This window comes from Ranitomeya variabilis, chromosome 8 (genome assembly GCF_051348905.1).
Source record: "Ranitomeya variabilis isolate aRanVar5 chromosome 8, aRanVar5.hap1, whole genome shotgun sequence".
Lineage (NCBI taxonomy): Eukaryota > Metazoa > Chordata > Amphibia > Anura > Dendrobatidae > Ranitomeya > Ranitomeya variabilis.
Window position 1 is genome coordinate 199436052 of NC_135239.1, and position 10875 is coordinate 199446926.

General features: G+C 45.8%; 1 protein-coding gene across 2 annotated transcripts in view; it reads right to left on the reverse strand.

The window, feature by feature from the left end:
• The window catches only part of TAFA4 (TAFA chemokine like family member 4), a 187692-nt gene extending 178279 nt beyond the window's left edge, over positions 1–9413 (reverse strand). The window contains exons 1-2 of one of the 2 annotated variants that reach the window (XM_077276068.1): positions 9202–9413; positions 8803–9074 (exon numbers count right to left, since the gene is read on the reverse strand). The gene's annotated coding sequence lies outside the window, so the exon portion shown is untranslated. Of the gene's footprint in view, positions 1–8802 lie in introns of both variants that reach the window. The other variant, XM_077276067.1, reaches the window with a different exon arrangement.
• Positions 9414–10875: the final 1462 nt, after the last annotated feature.

Sequence of the window (10875 nt, forward strand, 5' to 3'; positions counted from 1 at the left end):
ACACACCGGGGCCACATCTACCTCCAAGGCCGCACACACCGGGGCCACATCTACCTCCAAAGCCGCACACATCGGGGCCACATCTACCTCCAAAGCCGCACACATCGGGGCCACATCTACCTCCAAGGCCGCACACACCGGGGCCACATCTACCTCCAAAGCCGCACACACCGGGGCCACATCTACCTCCAAAGCCGCACACACCGGGGCCACATCTACCTCCAAAGCCGCACACACCGGGGCCACATCTACCTCCAAGGCCGCACACACCGGGGCCACATCTACCTCCAAAGCCGCACACTCCGGGGTGCATGATGATAACGTATCGGACTGCTAATGGCCCATATACAATTCTTGCCCAGGGGTCTTCTTCGGTGTCCACTCCTGAAAAACCTGCACATTTCTAGCTTTTCTCCTGCAGGAGAGGACAGCCTAATCCCTGCTCGGATCTGATCCCTGTGGGCCAACTACCAGCCAGACCCAGCGTACCATAAGGGCCCAGTGGCCCCGGTGAGAACTGCACCTGTTCCTGGATATATTTTCTGGTGGAGGGCGCAGGATGCACTAATTTATCTGCAGCACTGCTCCTCTATTCATGGATTAAGAGAAGAGGAAAAAATTAAATTCTAGTCCCTGGTAACAGAGTGCAGCGCTTTGTGTGGGGGTATGACAATGCGCCCGACGCACAATGAGGGGAGATTTTTTTTAGTAGGTGTTATATTTTTTTCAATCTTGTCTATAAATAAAGGGAACATTACAGTCAGCAGGCGGAGGAAACTACACGGAGCACAGCCGGGGGAAAACTACACAGAGCACAGTCGGGGAAAAACTACACTGAGCACAGTCGGGGGAAAACTACATGGAGCACAGGTGGGGGAAACTACAGAGGGCAGCCAGGGGAAACTACACAGAGCACAGCCGGGGAAAACTACACTGAGCACAGTCAGGGAAAACTACATGGAGCGTAGCTGGAGGAAACGACAGAGGGCAGCCAGAGGAAACTACACAGAGCGCAGCCGGGGAAAAACTACACTGAGCACAGTCAGGGGAAAACTACATGGAGCATAGCTGGAGGAAATGACAGAGGGCAGCCAGGGGAAACTACACAGAGCGCAGCCGGGGAAAAACTACACTGAACACAGTCGGGGAAAACTACATGGAGCGTAGCTGGAGGAAACGACAGAGGGCAGCCAGAGGAAACTACACAGAGCGCAGCCGGGGAAAAACTACACTGAGCACAGTCAGGGGAAAACTACATGGAGCGTAGCTGGAGGAAATGACAGAGGGCAGCCAGGGGAAACTACACAGAGTGCAGCCGGGGAAAAACTACACTGAACACAGTCGGGGAAAACTACATGGAGCGTAGCTGAAGGAAACGACAGAGGGCAGCCAGGGGAAACTACACTGAGCGCAGCCGGGGAAACACTACACTGAGCACAGTCGGGGAAAACTACATGGAGCGTAGCTGGAGGAAACCACAGAGGGCAGCCAGGGGAAGCTACACAGAGCACAGCCGGGGAAAAACTACACTGAGCACAGTCGGGGAAAACTACATGGAGCGCAGCCGGGGGAAACGACAGAGGGCAGCCAGGGGAAACTACACAGAGCACAGCCGGGGAAAAACTACACTGAGCACAGTCGGGGAAAACTACATGGAGCGTAGCTGGAGGAAACGACAGAGGGCAGCCAGGGGAAACTACACAGAGCGCAGCCAGGGAAAAACTACACTGAGCACAGTCGGGGAAAACTACATGGAGCGTAGCTGGAGGAAACGACAGAGGGCAGCCAGGGGAAACTACACAGAGTGCAGCCGGGGAAAAACTACACTGAGCACAGTCGGGGAAAACTACATGGAGCGTAGCTGGAGGAAACCACAGAGGGCAGCCAGGGGAAACTACACTGAGCACAGTCGGGGAAAACTACATGGAGCGCAGCCGGGGGAAACGACAGAGGGCAGCCAGGGGAAACTACACAGAGCACAGCCGGGGAAAAACTACACTGAGCACAGTCGGGGAAAACTACATGGAGCGTAGCTGGAGGAAACGACAGAGGGCAGCCAGGGGAAACTACACAGAGCGCAGCCGGGGAAAACTACACTGAGCACAGTGGGGAAAACTACATGGAGCGTAGCTGGAGGAAACGACAGAGGGCAGCCAGGGGAAACTACACTGAGCACAGTCGGGGAAAACTACATGGAGCGTAGCTGGAGGAAACGACAGAGGGCAGCCAGGGGAAACTACATGGAGCACAGCCGGGGAAAAACTACACAGAGCACAGCTGGAAGAAACGACAGAGGCCAGCCAGGGGAAACTACATGGAGCACAGCCGGGAGAAAACTACATGGAGCGCAGCTTGGGGAAAATAACACGGAGCGCAGCCAGAGAAAACTACATGGAACGCAGACGTGAACTTGCTCAGCTATTCACAAACATGCAAAGTAGCAGAGCTGTAGTTCTCAAGTGCAACAAAGCTTTGTTTGTCCAATGTTGAAGAGGTTTGTCTAGTATAGCAGAGCCAGGTTTGCTCACTGAAACAGGGCTTTGTTTGTCCAGTGTAACAAAGGTTTGTTTGTTGAGAGTAGCAGAGCTAAGTTTGCACAGGGTAGCAGGGCTAGGTTTGTCCAGTGTAGTAGTGTTTATTTTGTTCAGTGTAGCAGAGCTTTGTTTGTCTAGTACAGGAGAGGTTTGTTTGTCCTGTGTAGCAAAGCTTTGTTTGTCAAGTGTAGCGGGGCTAGGTTTGTTCAGTGTAGCAGAACTAGGTTTGCAAAGTGTTGCAGGGTTTGCCCAGCTTGGTTTATCCAGTATGGTAGTGCTTAGTTTGTTCAGTGTAGTAGAGCTGTGTTGGTCATTTAGCGCACTATAATGCATTACTTTATTTTAAGTGTCATCACAATGCACTAATATTGCAGCCGAAGGGTTAAAACACATTCACCTCTGCTACATCCATACTTCTACATCCAGGTCATGCTAATAACAGTCAGAAAACCAGATGTGCCCCTAAATCTATTCCACTAGTCACATAATTAGAAAATGTGCATTACGTGTCATTCAGCTGTAGCAGAGCTGAGCTTGTCATCTGGCACAACACTACATCCTATTGTGCATTGTCTTGCTGACACATTCTATTGAACATATAACTAGAAAAAGCTGCAAAGACGCAGATGTAGCAGAGCTGAGTTGTCATTCAACATAACTCATGCAGATACTTCAAGATGATTTTTACATCAATGTGAACCAAATTTTCGGTCCTAAAGCGCCAAGTGACACATTCTAGGTCTTACTTTCTAGCTGATACAGTCAGAAAACCAGCTCTTTCCCTAGGAACTGTGGTTACGCAGCATTCAGATGTAGCAGTGCTGAGCTTGTCATTTGGCACCACACTACATTGGGACAATACTTCAACGACAATTTCCTGATACAATTTTTCCGTAAATCCATTCTATGAAACTTATAATTATAAACACGGACGCAGATGTAGCAGAGCTGAGTTTGTCATTCAACGTAACCCGTGCAGACACCACATGATGATTTTACATCAATGTGCGCCAACATTGCAGCCCCCTAAGTGTCAAATGACGCATTCACCTCTGCTACATCCATACTCCATCTATGTCCAGCAGACTCGGGCTCTTATGGCGCACTGTCTCGCTGATAGACGATACAGTCAGGCGACCAGCTGTGCCCCGGACCTGTTTCCAGGAGATGGATCATTACGAGATCTGGCTCACATGAGCACTTTCCTTCTATATGGGGCCGGCGTACTGACCCATCCTATATGTACCACCGAGAGGGGGCAAAAAAACTCAAAAACAAAAGTTCTCAGCATGACCCTTGGATCAGAACTCGCAGGACAGAAGGACCAGATCCATCCGGACAGGATAGAATCCGGCGGAATGTTTACAATGTTTACATTCCGTTCCAGGGGCCAAATCTGCTCCAATTTTTGCGCACATTTCCCATAGAGCACAGGACAGATTTGACTTTATTCCCCTCTCCTGGGTCAGTGAGGGTAAATCTCAAGGACGCGGAGTCTATTCTTCGCTGCCTCCACCATTCAGACACTTGAACCGCATCAATCAAGCGATACCTTCATTTTTTTTTTCTTCCTACAGCAAAACAAAACACACGCCGAGAGGATCGGCATCTAAATATAAAATGCCGCACATCTGCAAAATGACTGGCTGCCCGCGCCACGCAGGAAAATGAATATGGAGTGACCTTTCCAATGGCGCGCGTCCCATTATGCTCCACCGGAATACAACCCATTTTCATATTGATAGTGAGGAGCGCCTCGACCTCAAGGACCCGCTTTGTTTGCTTTTCCCACGTTAAGTCCCATTACCTGCAGAAATTGTGGTAAGAACACAATTCGCGCAGAACAACAACAAGAAACGGGCGGACGGAGGCAGCGGGGCTGAGTTTGTCGTGTGGAACAAGTCTATGAGATATCGCAACCTGTCCTTTACTGTTGGGTGATAATTAGCGGTGAGGGCAGAAAAGAAACACGGGAACCGCAACATTATAGAATAGAAAATAATGCGCTAAATTAGCTCTGCTACATCAGTATATCATCTGTATTTTATATAGATATCCTTCTATCTATTATCTATCTATCTATCTGTTCATCCGTCCATCTATCTATTATCTATCATCTATCTATTATCTATCTATCTATTATCTATCATCTATCTATTATCTATCTATCTATCATCTATTATCTATCTATTTATTATCTATCAATCATCTATCTATCTATCAATCATCTATCTATCTATCATCTATCTATTACCTATTATCTATCTATCTATTATCTATCTATTACCTATTATCTATCTATCTATCTATCTATCTATCTATCTGTCTATTACCTATTATCTATCTATCTATTTATCTATCTATCATCTATCTATCTATCATCTATCTATTACCTATTATCTATCTATCTATTATCTATCTATTACCTATTATCTATCTATCTATTATCTATCTATCTATCTATCTATCTATCTATCTATCTATCTATCAATCTATCTATCATCTATCTATTATCTATCTATCTATCTATCTATCTATCTGTCTATTACCTATTATCTATCTATCTATCTATTATCTATCTATATCTATTAGATCTATCTATCAATCTATCTATCATCTATATATTATCTATCTATCTATCTATCTATTATCTATCTATCTATCTATCTATTAGATCTATCTATTTATCTATCTATTATCTATCTATCTATCAATCTATCTATCCACCCATCTAAATCCAAAACTCGAAGGCAGCACACAAGTAAGTAGAAATTCACATGCAGTTTATTGGCTCATGTCCAAAATGCCATCTATCTATTATCTATCTATTATCTGTCTATCTTTCCATCTATCTATCTAAAAAGTGTTTTCATGGTGTAAGAATTGTAATCTGTTGTAGAATATGTAGGAGTTATATAAATACAATCATTATTTTAGGTGACAATTTCAGCTCTGCTACATCCTTTTCTTTTTATCTGTATCTTTCATTCATAAGTTGTCGCTTTATTACATGTTTTGTCAATGGTAAATCATTACAAATCACTGATACTTGTAACTGTATGGGATTCTGGAGAAAGCTATGTGTTTCTGTAGCAGTGTTGAGTTTGTCAGATGTAGCAGTGCTGCGTGCCAGGCACAGCTGTTCTCAGCCTGTCACTTGGCACATTGGCTGCTGAGATTGTAGTTTAGGACTTCTTGGTGCTAAATGACAAATTCAGCTCTGCTACATCGTTTCATGTGAGTCACAACAGTAAATAACTCACGGATAAATAGATCATCGCATGAGAATACAATATGTTCATATATTGACTCATCTATTTGGAGTTGAGCATTAAAAAATATTAATTATGTGTAATCAGGCCGCTAATTGCAGTCATTAATCTATCATTACACTGATCTGATTTAATTATTAAATCCAGCGAGCTGCGATGCATCCGTCTGATATAATCCGTCATAATCAGCGCTCGTACCTGGGAAAATCAATGTGTGCACCGGGCCCAGAACCGCGTCCTCAGCGCACGGCGCAAAATATCACAACGTGTTGCTATGATACCATGTGGTTATATATACGGACGTGTTACAGGAGGCCGCGGGCCAGTCAGCAATGGCATGTCCATCATCAGAGGAAGGTCGTCAGGTCCAGTAATCCGTCCACATCACAGTGTACAAACAGCAAACTCAGCTCTGCTACATCTCTGCCTATGGAGCTGCAGAAGCTGGAAGTATTAATCTACTGTGTGTTATAGGCACAAGTCATGGAGGAAAAATGTGTCCATCTGATTATCGATCCATCTATCTATCCTAAATCTATCTATCTCTTATCTATCTATTATCTATCTTACCATCTATCACCTATTTATCTCTATTTACCCATCTAGAAACAAAAAATGGAATCAACCCTCCAAAAACAGTGTACATTATAGGACTTTATTGGCCCATGTGGCGGTTTATAGTGTGAAACTTTCTCAGCTCTCCATCTATCTATCTTGTCTGTCTACCTACTTTTTATCTATTCTATCTTTCTTAAAACTATCTTTGTATCTATCTATCTATCTATCTATCTATCTATCTATCTATCTATCTATCTATCTATCTATCTATCTATCTATCTATCTATCTATCTATCTATCTATCTATCTATCTCTTATATCTTTATGTCTACCAGTCTTTCTCAATCTGTGTATTCTGCACATTTACATTGTGACTATTTACAAACGTATTATATAAATATTTACAAAAAATGTTACTTTCCCTTTATGTTTATTCCAGCAGGTCTAAAAGAGGAAGAGGGTTTAGGTTTTGTAAAGTTTTTTTTCCAGCACTGACTTGTGGATAGCGACCAATACAACAGAATGCTGACATACTGAATGGATAGATAAAAACATAATAAATAGATAGGTAGACTGTGCCCACACTGTGACCTGGAGGATGAGACCAACTTCCTGCTACACTGCACCAAATACTCAGCAGTGAGGGACACTCACTTCAGGAGACCCTCCAATCTCTTCCTGGATTGCAGCTCCATAAAGGAGTAAGAGAGAACATCTGTCCTGCTGGGGAAGAAGAGAGCGCAGGGGAGAGCAGCGCAGTGTGCGAGCGCAGGGGAGAGCAGCGTAGTGTGCGAGCGCAGGGGAGAGCAGCGTAGTGTGCGAGCGCAGGGGAGAGCAGCGTAGTGTGCGAGCGCAGGGGAGAGCAGCGCAGTGTGCGAGCGCAGGGGAGAGCAGCGTAGTGTGCGAGCGCAGGGGAGAGCAGCGTAGTGTGCGAGCGCAGGGGAGAGCAGCGCAGTGTGCGAGCGCAGGGGAGAGCAGCGTAGTGTGCGAGCGCAGGGGAGAGCAGCGCAGTGTGCGAGCGCAGGGGAGAGCAGCGCAGTGTGTGAGCGCAGGGGAGAGCAGCGCAGGGGAGAGCAGCGCAGTGTGCGAGCGCAGGGGAGAGCAGCGCAGGGGAGAGCAGCGCAGTGTGCGAGCGCAGGCCATAGGCTGCAAGAAAGAGAACTATGATATGCCATGGACTTCCATAGCTCCCACCTTGGATATGCCGCCATCCATCATTCCTACAGTCCCTACCCCTATTCCCTACTGTACATGTGCTTTGGCGAAAATAATGTCTAATAAAGTTTCTTGTAAATAGATAGATAATAGATGACAGATAGATGATAGATAGATAGATAGATAGATAATAGATGATAGATAGATGATAGATAGATGATAGATAATAGATACATAATAGATTACAGATAGATAGATGATAGATAATAGATGATAGATAGATAGATAGATAGATAGATAATAGATGATAGATAGATAATAGATAGATAGATAGATAGATAGATAGATGATAGATAGATGATAGATAATAGATAGATAATAGATTACAGATAGATAGATGATAGATAGATAGATAGATAGATAGATAGATAGATAGATGTAGAGTCATTTCCCAGCATACAGCTCTGTACACATGTACTGGTGACATAGAGCAATTAACCCTTTAATTTGCTTTTGGAGAGTAAAAGGAAACCAGAGTATGTAGAAGGAGCCAGAGAAGCCTGGAAGCTCCGCACAGCTGTGACTCCGGCAACATCACAGAGGAGAGATAAGGAGCTGAAGCCCCTATAAGCCGCCTCCACCCCCCCTATAAGCCGCCTACACGGGGCTCCGCAGACCCTCAGCCCGCACCGCCGGCTCCTCTCCTCCCGCCGAGGCGAGGGCTGAGACCAGAGGGGTCTGTCGGGGGGTAATGTGGGGGTCCTGCAGGCACTGTGCTTGTCCTGGCAGCAGCTCGTCCGTCCCCCCAGCTCAGCCATGGGGGGTGTAAGCCACATCCAGCTTTCTTGTGATGTAGTGGAGATGAATTTGCCACTATACCTGTTGGGGCCGCATCCCAATAACAGAAGCCAGGACCACATGACAAAGTCAGCTCTGCTCCATCAGCTTCACTTACATTACATCAGCATGGAGGTGTTTTTAGCCATTAATATATCTGCTCAGCCACAACTTTGCAATTACTGGTCCCCAACTGGAGAACTCAGCAGATAAATGCGACATTTCATAAAAAATGTCTCACACTTTACGACTCCGCGGCGCGACGAAGGGACAACGCTCAGCTTTGTAGTTGATGAAACCGTTAACCCCATGTTTGCCATATTTATAAATGAATGAAATTAAAGCCAAAATTAGGCAGCAATGTAACAATTCCCAAGTGCATTAATTTTTTTGGTGTCCGCAGGGAGCAATCAAGATAGTAAATGACACAGACAACAAGAACTTACTGGTCAGGAGGGTGAGGGCTGGCAGGTGCCCGGGGGCCATGGTCCTGGGCTCTCAGCTCTGGGCTCTCAGCTCTGGGCTCAGGCTGCCATCTTCAGGTGTTGGGGAAAGTTCCTCTCATCCAGACAGATCCAGGAGTCCTAATAGTCTCATCCTCAGCTGATCAGATACAAGAGCCTCCAGGCTTCAGGAGCATGCCACTAAATCCAGGCTGGGGGCAGGAAAGTGTCAGGGTAGGGCTGGCAGCATGGAGGGCAGTGTGGAGGGTCTCTGGCTGCCCCCTGGCAGGATGGAGGGCAGTGTGGAGGGTCTCTGGCTGCCCCCTGGCAGGATGGAGGGCAGTATGGAGGGTCTCTGGCTGCCCCCTGGCAGGATGGAGGGCAGTATGGAGGGTCTCTGGCTGCCCCCTGGCTCCTGCACACTGAGCCCCACACAGGATGGAGGGCAGTGTGGAGGGTCTCTGGCTGCCCCCTGGCAGGATGGAGGGCAGTATGGAGGGTCTCTGGCTGCCCCCTGGCAGGATGGAGGGCAGTATGGAGGGTCTCTGGCTGCCCCCTGGCTCCTGCACACTGAGCCCCACACAGATGCTTCGCTTTGAATCCAGAGTGACACTAACCAGCCTGCTGTGCACACACAATGATTGGAGCAGACACAGCTCCTTCTCCTCCTCCTCCTCCTCCTCCTCACATCCTCCTCTTCATCACTGGGTCATGTTGCCTCTGCCGGTCCTAGGATGCTGCTCTGCTGCTGCTGTCATCGTACACACAGGTGTAACTCTACTCAGTGGAGGGGGTGCACTAACTAGTGATGATCCTGGCCCTCACACATGGGGGAGCCTAGAGGGAGGGAGACAGATCTGCTTTCCCTTTAAATATTAAATGGTGTAAGTCAGAGAAGAGCCCGGGCAGAGACAGCGCTGTGTGCCGACATACTGATGGGGAGGAGGACACCTGACCTGTTACTTCCCCAACTTACCTGGGTGATCAGTGTGAGGCTATTACTATAAGCCCTAAGTGCGGGGATGGAGATGACTGACTGTCCATGGAGCGTCCTATTGTAGAGAGGGAAAAGGAGCAGAAATGAGAATAGTGGATGGGTAAGGAGATAGATAATAGGTAGAGAGAGAGAGATGATGGACAGATTGAAAGATGGATGATGGATGAATGAATAGATTAGATTAAAAAAGCAAGAAAAGTGGGCAGCTCTTTAACAAAGGTCCACTTGCTCTTGAGCAGTAACGTTGCCACCTGTTCACATGGGCCAACAAAGACACCATTTTTTTGCATGAAATTTGCTATTGAGTGCCGCCCATTTTTCTTGTTTTTTATGTAATAGGGTGATTTGCTACCTGTGGGCTGGCATCTATACCTGTACTGTGACTTGTGCTACTCTGTGTTTTTAATAGATAGATAGATAATAGATAGATAATAAATAGATAGATAGATAGATAGATAGATGAATAGATGATAGATAATACATAGATAATAGATAAATAGATACATGATAGATAGATAAGAGATGATAGATGGATAGATAATAGATAGATAGATAGATAGATAGATAGATACAATAGATGATAGATACTAGATAGGTATTCAACCTAAAGCTTCTTCTAAATATGCAGAAATGATGGCAGAACTCCAATATTTAGAAGACTTTGTGCCAACGTTTTGGTTCACAATGCAGAACTTTCTATACACAGAGATACAGATTACAGCCTGTGTGATCACCTAATAATGCCGGTTATGAAAAGATGATTTATTTACTGTGCAAACGTTTTAGGAAGGTGTTGAAAAAACCTGCTGCAGAGGAAGAATGTTTTCAAAACTAAAAGTGTTGTTTATATCAATTAAGAAAATACACAGTGAATGAACAGAAGAGAAATATTTGGTTGTCACCTTTTGTCTTCATCACTTCTAGATACAATTACACACAGTTTTTGAAAGAACTCGTCAGGAGCTTGTTCCAAACATCTTGGAGACCTGACCCCAGATCTTCTGTGTCTGAGGCTTGTGCGGATCCTTCATGTGATCCTAGACAGACTGGATGATGCGAGATCTGGGTTCCATGTGGGA